General features: G+C 41.1%; 1 protein-coding gene and 1 non-coding gene across 7 annotated transcripts in view; both read left to right on the forward strand.

Annotated features, from left to right (window-relative positions):
* L3MBTL4 (L3MBTL histone methyl-lysine binding protein 4) overlaps positions 1 to 16453 on the forward strand; it is a 462348-nt gene that overhangs the window by 397318 nt on the left and 48577 nt on the right. The window lies entirely within an intron of this gene.
* LOC129019239 (U5 spliceosomal RNA) lies at positions 2163 to 2279 on the forward strand. Its single transcript, XR_008495570.1, has one exon. It is a non-coding gene; the product is annotated as a U5 spliceosomal RNA (small nuclear RNA).

Raw genomic sequence — 16453 nt, forward strand, 5'->3', positions numbered from 1 at the left:
CAGTAGGTACTCAAGACACTTATGAATAAATGATGCACCCTGGGAACACAGAGATGGACAAGAGGACATGCCTCCTGTTTTCAAGGACACAAACTTTTAAAGAAAGAAACCCTAATAATTATCACATCACAAGTACTATAATAGAAACATACATGATCCAAATTTGCACAGAAAAGGGAGTGGCTAACCTTGTCTGGAAGACATGAGTTGATCTTTAAAAGTGTGAGGAGCCAATATAAGATCTATCTTTGGACTTAGCTCTGCTACTAATTAGCTTTTCATCTTGGGTGAATTAACCTGACTTCTCTGAATTGTAATTTCATTCTCTACAAAAGTGGAGATAATACCTCACTTTACGAAACTGTAGGGAGGATTAAATAAACTAATTTAAATGACATATACGAAACCTGGCACCTAGTAGATGCTCAGTAGATAGTAGCTATTTTATCATTTGATTGAATTTCATTTACACAGTGCTTCTTGAACTAATTAATGCACCTGAAGACGAACGAAGAAAAAGGAATACATTTCTTGAATGTGACTAAAATTACAGCTTCAGCTGGGTCAACATGAGGGGCTTTCTAAACTACAGTCTAATATATAATTTATCATTTGCCTCCATTAAACTCTAATGAACTATTGAGAACCAAGGGGACAGTCCTTACACAAAAAATCTTCTTTTACCACAACCTAGGGAATTATTTGCATGTTGCCTTCGTGCTTAGAGTAACTTACTAGCTCTGGGTCATCTTTATTCATCCAGATATTGATTCTACATAATATCACATAATAAGCTCTTGCCTCATCAGCCTAGTATACTTAGGGAGGTATACTTTAAAGGTATAAAATCTGTGACCGTCCGTGAAGCAGCAGAAATGCATTTGAAGACATTTGCAATGAATATAATTCTGATTAAAAGCTATAGGTAATATCCATGCATCTCCCTTTATTTCCTTGGGGAAAGACTAATGCACTATAAGCCTATCTTTATGATGCTGATGATTAATCCTAAGAGACAATATTATGACATTTCTACCAACCACTTTCACCTCACTTTCAGGATGCCAACAAGTTGATTTCAGTTAGTTTGGGGTCCCTGAGATAATGTTAAGTCATTAATTAACTTGCGTAGCCTCAGGCATCTTTGCTGGAATCCTTGCTGCTGTCTCTTCCTGCGCTAATCAGAATCTTTGCTCTGATTGCTTCCAGACCTTAACTCCCTCAGAGCACAGACATGTCATTGGTTTGACAGTTCCTAAAAATTATCCAGTTGTCTAATAATTCATGCTACTGTTTAGATATTCAGAAGTCATTTGTTTACAAGAAGAACAATTTCCAACTGGCCCTCAGAATTCAGAGTAGAGCGGAAATGGTAGGGCTTTCCTTGTTTTAGAACATTTAAGGAATCACACAGCATGCCCCACAGCACATGGAACATCTTTCACTTCTGGATGTAGCTGATGCCACTAAAGTCTTTAGTACATGGTCAGTGGTAATGGCCATTCTAGAATCTACCTGGCTTTCCATGGGTAGGAGAAGGGATTTGGTGTCATCCTTTACTTCAGAACCTCCCATGGTTCTAGCCTGTGCAGTGGGGGCTCAGCCCTGCTGTTCATCAGAATCACCTGTGCAGCCTTTCCTTACGTGCACATGCTCAAGCCCCACCTAAGAGACCAGTTCTGGAAACGGAGCCGAATGTAGGTATATTTTTCACTTTTAGGGGCGATTTGGATAAACAGGTGTGGTTGGGAGTCACTGTCCTTTGGGTGGGCAGCCTCGGTTCGACTTTCCAGCTTCCTCTCCTGCTGCACTCAGGACTCTGCCCGATCAATCACTTGCACATCTCCATCTTCATGGTGTCACCTCTGCCGTGAGCCTCCTCTTCCTCTCTACTGAAATCCCAAGCATTTCTTAAAATAGTGGCTCTTATACCTTCCTATGCATAAGAAAAACCCTGGAACACCTGAAAAAGTTCTGTTTCCAGCTTTCCCTGCCCTAGAGGTTCTGCTTCACTGAGGCTGGGATAGGGTCTGGACAGGACATTTTTTTGTAAGCTCTCCGGTCAACTCCAAGGCAATCATGGCTCTGGTCTGAAAACAACTGCTTTCCACTTTTCTCTGCACAACCTTCCCCAAATCCAGCTCTCAGAATTAATTGCTCTCATGCTCTGGTTTCTTGTTAGAATGAATAAATCTTTCACCTTTTACTAAAGATCCCCATGGAGAGGGATAGTTGTGAGTTCATAACCGAACTTTTTAAGGCCTTGCTTAGGCAGGGCTAAATGAAAAGTTAAAAAAAAAATAAAAGAATTAATTGCTCTTTCCTCTGATCAGAGCACTTTGCTCATCCCACTGGTGTGCACTCTCTGCATGATATTATGGGCTGTTACCCAAGGGTCTGTCTCCTCATTTAACGGGCAGTCCTCAAGGGCAGGGACCATGCTATCCTCATTTTTGTGTTCCTGCCCTTAATTCAGTTTATGGCACAATTCAGAAAATGTATGTCAAATAGACAGTAGTGTTTTGTGACATAATGTGTATTTATAATTTAAAATTACAGTGTAAAATCTAGAAAAAGTAAATAAAATTCCACAGCTGCTGCTCTGTGACTCAGCGTCAGTGTCAAGAGGAGACTGTTTTCTTCTCGATTTGGGGCAGCTGTGGCGCCAGCATCTCTCACGCTCACTGCTCGAGAAGTGTCTCCAATCAGCAGCAGGCCCAGACTGTCCACTCTCATTTCAACTGCATTTAAATCCATTTTGCATGTTTCTTTCAACATCAGGTTTTGAAATCATTTTCCAAGAAGAAAACAATCTCTGCTGGAGATGCTGAATGCTTGTGGCCATTTTCTTCTTTCTTTTTGCCAGATTTCTGTAATGGGCAGGACCAGCATCCCGTGAAGGGTGTTGTGTTCACCTCATGACCACGGACTCCAGGGAGATGGTGGGCTTCATCCCTTAGCTCAGGTGGGCCATTTACCACCCCCTCTGCTCTGGGCCATTTACCACTCCCTCTGCCCTGGGCCATTTACCACCCCCTCTGCTCTGGGCCATTTACCACCCCCTCTGCTCAGCTCTGCCCTGAGAGGCGGATGGTCAGGTGGCTGTGGTACCCCTGGCCTGGCTGCCTCTCCATGCACCTTCCCCACAGGCTCTCTCTCCACAGGGTCTTTTCTCTGCCTGCTACACCCCTGCCCTCTGCCAGCCACTTGGCTCTTCACCCTTCAGGTCTCCATTCAGCTATCATCCTCACCAGGAAAACTTCCCAATCCTCCTAAAACTAAGGGGCTCCCATGTTCTCCTATTTGTTTATCATAGGTATTGTAGACTTAGCAAATCATGCTATTAGTTAAATCACCTGTTTGCCAGGCATGCAGAGTGGTATAATAGACTTTGGAGACTCAGAGGGGGAGCAGGAAGGGGATAAAGGATAAAAAGCTACATATTGGGTACAATGTACACTACTCGGTGTGTCTCTTTGCACAGAGACTGAGCTTTGTGCCTCTATTCCTGGCCTTCATGGGCCACAAAGGTGTCTTTACAGTTTCATTCCTATGAAGAATATTTGAGTTAGAGATACTGAGCTAGTCCCTGTGGAACAATCAAAGGATAAAAAGACATGCCCCTTACCTGCAGATTGCTTTCAGAGAAATTAAAGCCATAATCACACAGGTAAGATTACACAGATCAGAGCCAAATGGTGCCTAAGGAGTGACCATTGTAGTTGGTGTCCCAGTATCTGCAGCATGTAGTTCGAAATTCCATCCATCTTTCAAAGTCCACCTCCATCTGACCCCTTCCAAAGGCTCCATCCATGCCCCTGCTGCTCCCCTGGAAGAGTCCTCCTCTCTAAACACATGGTCTGTTCCTTGCCCTCCAGATAAACCATGCCAACCCCACTTCCACACCTTTCAAGCAGTGAAGCCCCACCTGGAGTATGTCCCTTGCTCTGTCTCCTGACATGCCCTGTCCTGTAGTGGAGGCCTTCCCTGACCATCCAGCCAAGCGTTCATCTTCTGCAGTGGTCACAGGACACTCAGTAGAGACTGCACCGAGTTGTGAATTTTTATTTTTATTTTTATTTTTATTTTTTTGAGACAGAGTCTCGCTCTGTCATGCAGGCTGGAGTGCAGTGGTGCGATCTCGGCTCACTGCAACCTCCGCTTCCCAGATTCAAGCGATTCTCCTGCCTCAGCCTCCTGAGTAGCTGGGGCTACAGGTGCATGCCATCATGCCCAGCTAATTTTTTTTGTATTTTTAATAGAGACAGGGTTTCACTGTGTTAGCCAGGATGGTCTCAATCTCCTGACCTCATGATTCGCCCACCTCAGCCTCCCAAAGTGCTGGGGTTACAGGCGTGAGCCACCGCGCCCGGCCGTGATTAATTTTTTTGTAAGTGCTTTCTCCCCTCAAGCACCATAGTTTATTTCTTTTACAATTCCCAGTGCTCAATGCAAAGAGTACTGGCTCAACAAATATTTGGAGATGGTAGTCACTTCTGGCTGGAGAAGTCAACAAAGATTCCTAGAGGATGTAACATAAAGGAAGCGTTGCCCTAGATCCCCCAAAGTCTCCTGCGACCTAAAAGTCCAAGTTCCACATTTTTGGTATTGTGATGAGAAGAGTCTCTGGGTTTAGGTCTTATCTCTGGGTGGCACTGAGTGTTGACCATGGCTGGCCATACACCCCCACCTTCTGCAAGCTTCTCAAACACCACGTCCTTCTGGCTTCCCTCCCACATAACCACCCCTTCTTCTTGGACTCCTTAACTCAAAGTTTGATTACTAGGAGCCCTTTCTTTTCTCCAGATCTTATGTCTTCTCTACACAGTCCCCCTGGGGGACATCGTCTACTCCATGGCCTCAGTTAGCAGTGTTTGTGCAGAATACTTTGAAATCTACCTGTGTCTTCAGCCCTCATCTCTATCCTGAGCTCCTAACTCACAAATTCAGCTGCTTGCTAAATACTCCATTTGTATGACCACAAGCACCTCCCTCATCATCTTTCCTCCCCGCAAACCTCCCCTTCCTCCCTGATCTCTGGGTCAGTAAAGGCACCCCCTTATATCCACCCACTTCAGTCCACTCCTACTGTGACTGCCTGAATCTAAGCCACCAGGATTTCTCACTTGATTTCTACAAGGGCCAGTCCTGCCGCTCTTCCTGTTTCCACCATTGCCCTGCCTAACTAATCCTTTCTTCACACTGCACACCAAAGTGACACTTTCGAAAGTCAGATGTAATCAAGTAATGTTTCTGCTTGAAGCTCGCCAAAGTTTCCCCAGTATTCTTGGGGTAAGGTCAAGTTTTCTTAACAAAACCCTTTGTCCTCTATTCCCTTCTAGCTCTTCTTCCCCTATTCACCATCTCCTCTGCTTCCTGCCCCACTCTGAGCTCCAGGCATGTGGACTCTGTTCTGTTATTCTAGTCCTCCAGGCTCCTCTCACCTCTGACCTCTGATCACATGCACACACGCCCCTCACTTTGCCATCCCCTGGTAATCGAGATTTGGATCCCAGTGCAGACTTCACTTACCCTGCAGCCATCTCTGACCTCATGATCTGGATGGGGCACGCTTTTCTTTTCTGCCTGAGCAGCCTCTACTTCGCCTCTCCAGGATCTTACCATTCTGTATTGTATTTGCTTGCATAATTGTGTGCTCAGTAACAATTTGCCTACAGGATGGATGGATGGATGATCTGTTTACTGAAAAGGTAGCTTCTCTGAAAATCAGACTTCTTCAAAGAAGAAGGCCCACATTATAGAGAATTCATCGGTGGTATGTGAAATTTTAAGAGATGGTAGAGAAGTGCCACAAAGATTTTACTTTAAGGATGCATTATGTTTATGTAACCATTATCTTTATACGGCACCTTTAAAACTCAGTTTTGTCCCAACAACAGCCCCATATGAGGCAGAAGAAGCAGAAAGAATTGATTTTCATTTACCAAAGAGAAAATCGAGGCCCAGAGTAATGAAGTCTCTGGCCAAAGGTCATACTGGGCTCTTGACCTTGAACTAGAAGAAAAGTCTTCTCATTGCCAGCCACAAGCCTCCACAGACCACTTCCCAGGCTGCCTGCCCTCAGAGTGGCTATGAGAAAACGGAGTGACTTTCTTCTCTCTACCAGGAAAGACCTGGTACCAAGAGAAGGAGAAAATAGTTGAGAAAGCATATGACAAGAATAGAACAAATATCAGATCAATCCCTTTTATCACTCAGTCGTTCAGCAAATATTTCTGGTTGCCTAATACGTGCCAGACTTGAGGATCATCATAGACAAAATTGGAACCTATGTCTGCCTCACGTGTACGGTAGGAAAGCCAGACTAATCCAAAACATGGCAAATCATGCAAAATTCGAATTGCAAGACCTCTGAAAGGCAGGCATATGCAGTACTTCAAGAGCAGATGGCAGGGACGTTGGACCAGTCACGGAGGGCCGAGGACGCACTTAGGAACTTAGGCGTTCACTGGGCAAGGGTGGGGCTAGGGCTGGCAAGGGTATGAGCAGAGTGAGAAGATGGGGAGAGACAGTGAGCAGGAATCTGTGAGTGTCTTGGAAGTTGAAGGATCAGAAGAAGAGCACAGCTCCTCATCATCATAGAAAAGTGAAGGAAGTATTTAACTGAAAGTTTTTTACACATTGCATTCTGAGTCAGCCCAAGACTATGTTCCAGCCAATTGTAGCTGACAAGTGAGGGGAAGAGCAAGACAATGCAGGAAGCTGGAAGGAGAGAGAGCTGGCACGGAGAAGGAGCGGGTGAGTCTTCCCTTCACTATGATGTTCTAACTTTAAAAAGCTGCCTCCCATTGCCAGCGGGGCTGGGGTTCACCTGCCAGTGCCTGCCTCTAGGTCCTTATTGCAAGTCAGTCCACACTGAGACATTCCTGCTGGCATCAGAATTGGACCTACAGGGACCCTGCAGTGAGTGACTAGAAGGTTTGATGATTTGTTTCCCCTTAAAAGAGTAAGCCTGTGTTTGAGGGAACCACTTGGTCACACTGCTCCATCAGGCGAGGAAAACAAAGCCGAGACCTGAGGAACTGTGCTGCGATGGGGACCTCTGGCTGCCCCTTGGAGAAGAAAAATGGGAGAGGCAGAAAGGAGAAGAGAGGAGAGGTGCCAGAAGCAAATTAGAGATGGAACAAGAGAGACAAGCTTGCACAGAGAGTAAAGGCACAGCATGTTTATAAAAGTGCACAGATCCACAAGAAACTGCACGTGTTCCCATGGATTCTTACAGAGAGTTTTAATTCATTTATTTGTTTGTTTCTTAGAGACAGGGTCTTGCTCTGTGGTGTAGGCTGGAGTGCAATGGCGCAATCATAGCTTACTGCAGCCTCAAACTCCTGGGCTCAATCGACTAATTTTTTTTTTTTAATTTTGTAGAGACGAGGTCTCACTATGTTGCCCAGGCTGGTCTTGAACTCCCAACCTCAAGTAGTCCTCCAACCTTTTCCTCCCAAAGTGCTGGGATTATAGGCATGAGCCACTGCGCCCAGCCTCTTACAGAGAATTTAATACAGAAAATGCCAGGGCATGCCATCACCACTAATCAAAAGAGAAACATGGTTAATCCTGTTGATTTCTGATGAAACTGACATTAAAATCTGATGTTTGTGTATGCTTTTAAAATTATCTACACCAGAGATTTGAAACCTGCAGTTCTTCTTTATCTCCTTTTTGTCGACTTGCTTGTTTCCTAAGAGATTTTTCTCCTCCTTGATATTTATTTCATCAGTTGGCAAACATAACTTTACATCCCTCAGTGCATTTGCTGTGGCCCTTCCTGACAGCTCTTAGGATAACCGTTCCTCCATTCTTCATCTTGATTGTTTTGTGATATTCACTCCGTGTTTTCTGCTTTTCCTCTAATCCGTGTCCCGTTTCTAGATGTTAGCTGTGCCAGGCTTTACAGCACAGGTACCTGAGCTGACTCCTGAAATGTCCCTCCTCCCATCTTCGTAGTCCAGCAGCCGGCAGGTTTAAGGAGTTATTTCAAATTTTATTTTTAAGGAAAACTTGAATTTAATGTGCTTCAAGCCAAAGAACAAAAGAAAAGGTTTCTGTCCAGAAGCAAAGTTTACTACCAATGGGAATCGGAAAAGCAGCCCAGGCCACTGTTTCAATAAACAGTGATGACTTTTCCTTTACTTAAAAATATCCCTTTAACAATTCAACTTCAGCCGAAACTCCTGTCACTTTTTACTATATATTTGTTATTACAAGAAACTTTGAACATAGGGGAAATAGGCCTCCGTCCTCCACGTCTAACGGGTCTGTTGTATGCCTAAAAGCCACCATGTTTCCTTTGAGCTGGTCTGATTAATTGCTAGTGACTACTTGCTTGTTGAGGATGGAGGAGGAGCAGAGAGGCACTGAAGGGTATGATATGTCGCTGCCTTCACAAGGGTAAATAAATGCTGGCAACACCTTGGGATGGGGAGTAGTTCATTTTGAGTAGATTGAGAGAGAAGTAAAAAGCCTTAGTTTCCAGGAAATATTAGAATGGGTAAATAAAAATTCAGATGGGGCTCAGTCAAAATACTACTCGATTAATACCACACACTGAGCTTGTCTCCTGTCCCCTCCCCTAATTTTCCCTTGAATTCTATAGAACTGTCTATGTCAGGTATCTGTGTACAGAAACTTTGGCCTCACCAGCAAATACTATAATTATTTCGAGGTCATGGGAGGATCTACCTTTATCTCTTGATCCTTTTTTTTATTGTTTATCTTTCTGAATATGCTATCATGGCTGACAGACTAAATGAGAACTTGTCACATGTCACTTTAGCTTGTCTTCTTGTATATTTTCAGCCAGCATTAAAAACACATAGAGTGGTAATTAAGTCTTCTTTAGAAATCATATCTTACTGGTGATGTGCTTTTGGTCCCTTGATGAGACACCGTAAGTTGATAAATTATTCTGTTGACAGCAGTAACAACAACAGAGTCTGCATAATTATAAACCCTTCCCATGCTAGCACTTAGCAAAGTCGTTATCCAGGCTGACTTCCCCACTTTGGAATAAGGAGACCAACATTAGCAGATTATCAGAAATATTCTCGTGTTCTGTATTTTGGAAGGTGTCACTGAATCACTTGACAAGTGAAAGGTGATTCTAAAGTCATGGGCATATTAAACAAATGTTCTTGTTGATGTTTAGCCTTGCCTCATACTGATTTTTTTTATTAAATTCGCTGTCGTAGTGAGAGCTGGTTAGGTATAAACCCACAGGGACGATCCTATGTTTTATTTTTTGAGGAAAGACTTTCTATTTATTTTACTTCCATTTTGCTTTTTTTAAATAAATAAATAAATAAATTAGACTTCTTCAAGGAAAAAGATGTTATATTATGTAAATAAAAGGAGACAGATGGGTTAAAGCGGGTTGCGGGGAGGATATTTCCATTTTAGCTCAGCTTTGGAAATCTAGGCCAACACTGATAAAAATTGAAGAAACACAGATTGAAACCAGATCTGTCACACAGGAGAAATGCTGCAGTATTAATACCCCACATGCAAGTGGCGCTGACTACAGCGATCATTTATGCAGGTGGTGGGGAGGTTCCTTTCCAGTTGTACTTGTTGAGGCTTCATTTTTTTTAATAAGTTGAGTCATCACTGATTAAAAGGAATCACAAACCATTTTTCATGTGAAATTTGGAGGACATTTTGAAGGCACAGCACAGATCCTCTCTGAGCTGCCTGATCCTTCACATTCATCCTGGGTTTCTTATTAGATTAGCAACATTTTAAAATCTAAACTCCAACTTGGTGAAATTTTCATTAGCACTTCTTATTTCATGTTCTGGCTTTTATATTTTAATGCCTGTCTTACCAAGAAAGAGAGAACAGAGGCTTTTTAATCAGAAATGTATTACTTTCAGTTTATCACCTTAAAAAAAAAAAACAACACTTTGCACCTTGTTGAATATCCAGTCAAAACTAGAGTTTAAAAGCATCATGGAAAACACGACAAGGATACAGAAGGCAAACATCGATTTTAAAGAGCCAGAAAAAGACCGGTGCTGGAGGGTTAAAGTAAGTTTCTTAAAGTCTAGATAAGATGACTAAGGAACTAATGAAATATGATTTTTAAGTCCATAGCTGACTCATAAGAGATAATGGGCAACTTTGTTTTTAGTCTCAATTAAGGCTAAATAGAATAGAACTAAATTAGATTGATTTAAATATCAAAGATGGAAGTTGTGCTAAGAATTCTCGCACACATGTACAGGAAGCCCTTTGTGTCCTCACCCGCAGCCACAGATTCAACCAACTGCAGACTGAAAACATTCAAAATAAGTAAATAAATAAAAGTAATATACAACAATAAAAATAACATAAGTAAAAAACAATACAGTACAATATTTGCATTATGTTAGGTATTATTAGTAATCTAGAGATGATTACAGGTATACAGGAGGGTGTGCATAGGTTGTGTGCAGATACACACCATTTTATATAAGGGACTTAAGCATCCTGTCAATGGTATCCAAAGAGATCCTGGAACCAATTTCCCCATGAATACCAAGGGGCAGTGGTACTAAAACTGGCCTTTAGGACCTTGACTTCTCCGTGGACTTTGGAAGCACAAGCATTGTAATGTGTCGAGTTAGAGAGCCTTGAGTTCCTGGTGGAAACAGGGAAATTCAAGGCTCCTGGGCAGCCCGGACCCAGACCCTCAGGTCTGTCCTCTGCTGCCTGAGGACCAGAGGCTGGCCTCATCCTGACTGGTCATTACTCCTCCAAGGCACATGGTGCTACTAACACCTACCTGTACTGTCAGCCTGAGGCCCCAACTCCTGGACTCACTCCCTGGCCCTTACGTTTAGGTTGCCATAGACCTCTTGTCCTGCCTGCCCATCTGCCTTTCTGTAACTAAGAATCTTTGCCTGCCAGATGTTCACCTTTCTTGCCACCCCCAGCCAAGGTCATTCTATTTCTGAGGTCTGAACCCGCCTTATAGCTTGCCCCTCCCAAGGTCTCTGTGGTTCCTCACCACACCTCTGAGCCACTTGTGCCGAACAAGAATCACTGGTATTTATAGCTGGACAATAAGTAATCCCCATCCCACTGAGAGTGTTAAACCCTGAAATGGGTTCCTGAAGGAGGTCTATTGAAGTAGGAGAGGATTTCCATTTGTCTGAAATGGTTTATGTCAATCTGTCAGACAACACATAGACTGTTGCCTCATTCCTAGACTTAACAAACATCAGGTTGTATAAAGGCATTGGCAAAAGAAAAGGGCCACATTGTAATAAACCGTACCCAGTTTAGGAATTTATACAAAATCCAAACCCGTGATACTCTGGACTGAATGTTTCTGTTTTCCCAAATTCATGTGTTAAAGCACTAATCCCCAATCAGGGTAATAGGAAGTGGGGCCTTCAGGAGGCATTTAGGTTCAGATGTGGCCATGAGGGTGAAGCCCCCAGACATGATTATGCCCTTGTAATAAAAGGAAGAAACATAACAGCTCTTTCTCCTTCCACACACACACCTAGGAAAGGCCAGGTGAGGATGCGAGAACTTCCCTCCCATCATCACAGCCTCTCCTCACGGGGCTTCCTCAGGTGGTATTGAAGCCACCAATCTATAGTATTTTGTTGTAGCCCAAATTTAGACACCTGGATAGAAAGTTGTACCATCTCATATTGTTGAGGAGCCCACAGACATCTCTTGTCAGATACAGATCGACCTTCCTTGAGCTGTCACATGCCTCTAGAACAGCAAAAACCAAGCCAAGGCCAAGGTCACAGCCTTCCTGCAGAGGAAGAGTGGGGTCTGTAATTACAGAGTGGAGTGTGGAGGAGGGCTCAGTATGCTGGGCAGGAGGTCTCCCATTCTCACTCTGCAAGGATAGATCCCCATGGCCACTCACCAGTGGGATCAAAGAAAGGTCCTATTTCCTTATGATTTCTTCAGATCAAGCAATGAGATAACAAAAGAAACCACATCTTACAGATCCTCTGGTAAAGCAAAACATAAAACACAACTATCTTAGCATTTTCTTTTGCCTTTTTAATTTGATTTTTGAATAGGTAGCCTGTTCACATGGTACAAAAGTCTCGTGTATCCTTGAGTTTCTTTAGGCATAAGCAAGCAAACGTAGTAGATTTTCTTATCCTCACCATTTTTTAACACAATAAGTAGTATGCTGTATGTACTGTGCCCCCTGGAATTTTTTTCACATAACAGTATATCCTGTGAATTTCAACCCATTCATAAAAAGGGAGCCTTTTCTTAGTGCCTAGAGGGTAGTTTTATAGCTCCATGGTAGTGTTCCACTGGATGGATATGTCATTATATTACCACTCTTCCATTGTGGACGTTTGGGTATTCCCAGTCTTCTGTTACTACAAACAATGCTATGGTGAATAACCATGTACATATGTTATTTTGCACATGTGCTAGTAGGCCTACAGGATAAATTCCCAAAAGTGGAATGGCAGAATGAAAAAGAACATACATGTTACTTTAATAATCAATCACCCAACATACATAATATATTGATTTACATTCTTTCCTGTAATTTTTGAGAATGCTTTTTTCTGAGTACCAATAAAACATGTTATCAAACATTTGAATTTTTTTCCAACAAGGTAAATTGAAAAATTTTATCTTGGTTTAAATTTAATTTGCATTTTCTTATCATGAGTTTTTTTTTAATTACAAGTAACTTTTTATATTATGAGCATTTTTTTAATATGTTTAAGGGTCATTTGTGTTTGATTGGGCAATCTTTCTGTTGCCGCGTTAGTTTTTTTCTTAGCAGTTTCTAAGAGCTCTTTATCTTTGTGCTTTAGGACACTAGATTTTTCTCCATGATGTGAGTCGCAAATGGTTTTTTTTAAAACCCCATTTTGTTGTTTGGCTTTTGACTTTACTTTTTTATGAGCATTATGTTTGTTTATTTGGTTGGTTGGTTGATTTAGGCTTCACTTGCCCTTGTTTACCAATATTTTATTTACTCTTGGATTTAATAACATAGAGAGATCTTTCCCATGCTATGACAGAATTCTGCTATATTTTCTTCAACTTTTTTTATGGGTTTTATTGTTTACATGAAATCTTTTAGCCATTTGGAATTTATCCTGGAATATCATGTCAGCTATGAGCCCAACTTAATTTTATTTTATTTGTTTTTTGTTCAGAAAGATACCCTGATTCAACACTGTTTACATCATTTCCTTACTAACTTGAGATGCCTCCTTAGCATGTACTAAATTTCCATAAATACTTGGTCTATTTATGAACTTCCTATTCTGCTCTGTTGGTCTGTCTATGTACTTGTGCCACATTATTTAACTATTGAAGTTTCATAACATGCTTTAATATCTGCTAGATCAGTTGTAGGAGTGAGGAGAATTTTCCTTACTCTCCTTTCTGAAGGTTTGATAATTTGAGCCTATAAAACATCTGGCCCTCATTGGGTTATGGGGTAGTCATTTGCCTGCAATTCCTTCATGTTTATTCACGTTACTAAGTTTGTATGCCAGTTTTTTATATCAGTGAGAAAAATGATGTTTTCTTCTCCTCCCCTTCACACCAGATTTTACTCAATAATATTGCCTTAATGGATGTTTGTCTTTATACTATTAAATTTCTGTGTACTTCTGTTATTTGATTTGTTGTCTTTGTATGATATTCTTTGACTCATAGTTCTTATATATCAAGCAGTCAAGGAACATATTCTGTCTTTGTCCTCATGCCTCCCTTTCTTCTCCAGTGTTCTCCATTGTCGGAGCGCATGTTCTTGAACTGTTCTGTCCCCTTTGTCTTCTTTGTGTTTTAGACTTATACATACTCAGTGTTCGGCATCAGCCTTGCTGCAGGGCTTCCCCTCTAGAGATATCCTCCAGAAGCACTAATGGGAACCATATTTCTTGAGTTTGTGCATGTTTAAAACTGTCCATAACCTGTATATTTGAAGGACAACTTAGACATAAAATTCTTTCTTATGCTTTCTTTCCTTGCGTATATTATAGATGTAGCTTCAGTGTCTTCTATTTTTTAAAAAAATTATGGTAAAATATACACAATATAAAATTTACCATTTCGAATGCTTATACACTGCTAGTGGGAATGTAAATTAGTTCAGCCATTGTGGAAAGCAGTGTGGCGATTTCTGAAAGAGCTTAAAACATAATTACTGTTCAACCCAGCAATCCCATTTTCAGGTACATACCCAAAGGAACATAAATTTTTCTACCATCAAGATACATGCATGCATATGTTCATCACAGCACTATTCACAATAGCGAAAATGTGGAATCAACCTAAATGCCCATCAACAGTAGACTGGATAAAGACGATGTGGTACATATACACCATGGAATACTACATGGCCATAAAAACAAATGAAGTCACGTTCTTTGCAGAAACATAGATGAAGCAGGACACCATTATCTTAAGTGAACTAACACAGGAACAGAAAACCAAATGCCACATGTTCTCACTTAGTGGGAGCTAAACATCCAGTTCATATGGACACAAGGAAGAGAACAACAGACAGCAGGGCCTACTTAAGGGTGGAGATAGGAGGAGAGAGAAGATCTAAAAACTACTTATCAGGTACTATGTTTATTATCTGGGTGGTGAAATAATCTGTACCCCAAACCCTCATGACATGCAATTTACCTATATAACAAACCCGTACATGTGCTTCTTTTTGGTGTGTTTGTTTTTTGTGTGTTTTTGAGACAGAGTCTCACTGTGTTGCCCAGGCTGGAGTACAGTGGTGTGATCTCAGCTCACTGCAACCTCCACCTCCCGGGTTCAAGCAATTCTCCTGCTTCAGCCTCCTGAGTAGCTGGGACTACACAGGCACAAGCCACAACACCTGGCTAATTTTTGTATTTTTAGTAGAGATGGGGTTTCACTATGTTGGCCAGGCTGGTGTCAAACCCCTGACTTCAAGTGATCCGCCCACCTCAGCCTTCCAAAGTGCTAGGATTACTGGTGTGAGCCACTGTGCCCAGCTGACAAACCCACACATGTACTCCTGAACTAAAAGTAAAAAAAAAAAAAAAAAAAAAAAATTATCATCTTAACCATTTTTATGTGTACAGTTTGGTGGTATTAAGTATATTTTTGTTGCTGTGAGACCAGCATCACCATCCATCTCCAGAAGTTAGTCATCACCTGAAACTGAAACTCTTCACCCGTTAAACAATAATTCCCCATTGCCGCTCCCTGCAGGCCCTGGTAACCACTGTTCTACTCTCTGTCTCTATGAATTTGACTACTCTCACTATCTCATATAAACAGAATCATACAATATTTGTCCTTTTGTGTTCACTTAATGTCATGTCTTCAGGGTTCACCCATGTTGAAGTATGTATCGGAATTTCAATCCTTTTTAAAGGTAAATAATATCCCATTGGATATATATGACATAATTTATCTGTTCATCTGTCAGTGGACATGTTAGGATTTCTTCGGTTTTCTACATGTAAGATCATGTCATCTGTGAAGAGAGATAATTCTCCTTCTTCCTTTTCTATTTGAATGCCTTTCTATGAATTAGGAAGTGTTCCCCCTCTTTGGTTTTCTGGAAAAGTTTGAGAAAAATTGATGATAGTTCTTTAAATATTTGGTAAAATTCACCAGTGAAGCAGTCTAGTCCAGGGCTTATCTTTAACAAGGGGGTGTTGATTACTGACTCAATCTCCTAACTAGTTATAGGTCCATTCAGATTTTCTATTTCTTTATGAGTAAGTCATGGTGGGTTTTGTGTTTCTGAGAATTTGTCCATATCATCTATGTTATCCAACTTGTTGGCAGACAGTCGTTCACACTACTCTCTTAATAATCCTTTTCATTTCTATAGAATCAGTACGAACATCCTCACTTTCATTTATGATTTTAGTAATTTGAGTATTCTTTATTTTCTTAGTCAATCTAGCTAAAGTTTTGCCAACTTTGCTAATTGTTTTTGAAAAACCAACTCTTGGTTTCACTAATTTTCTCTATTATTTTTCTCCTCTTATTTTATTTTATTTTCTCCACTATAATCTTTAATTCCCTTCATTCTGCTAGCTTTGGGTTTAATTTGTTTTTCTTTTTCTGGGTCCTTCAGGTATAAAGTCAGGTTGTTGGCTTAAAATCTTTCTTCTTTTCTAATGTAAGCATTTACAGCTATAAATCTGCCTCTTATCACTGTTTATGCTGCATCACATAAGTTATGAGGTATTTTTATGTAAATTTATCTCTCAATGTTTTCTGATTTCCACTGTGATTTCCTTTTTGACCCATTAATTATTTAAAAATGTGTTGTTTAATTTCCAGTTTTTCTTCTGTTATTGACTTTTGATTTCACCTAATTGTGGTCAGAGGAGATACATTATATGATATCCATCTTTTTCAATCTATTGAGACATGATTTGTGGCCTAATATATAGTCTATCCTGGAGAATGCCTCATGTGCAATTGAGAATAATAT

This window comes from Pongo pygmaeus, chromosome 17 (assembly GCF_028885625.2).
Source record: "Pongo pygmaeus isolate AG05252 chromosome 17, NHGRI_mPonPyg2-v2.0_pri, whole genome shotgun sequence".
Lineage (NCBI taxonomy): Eukaryota > Metazoa > Chordata > Mammalia > Primates > Hominidae > Pongo > Pongo pygmaeus.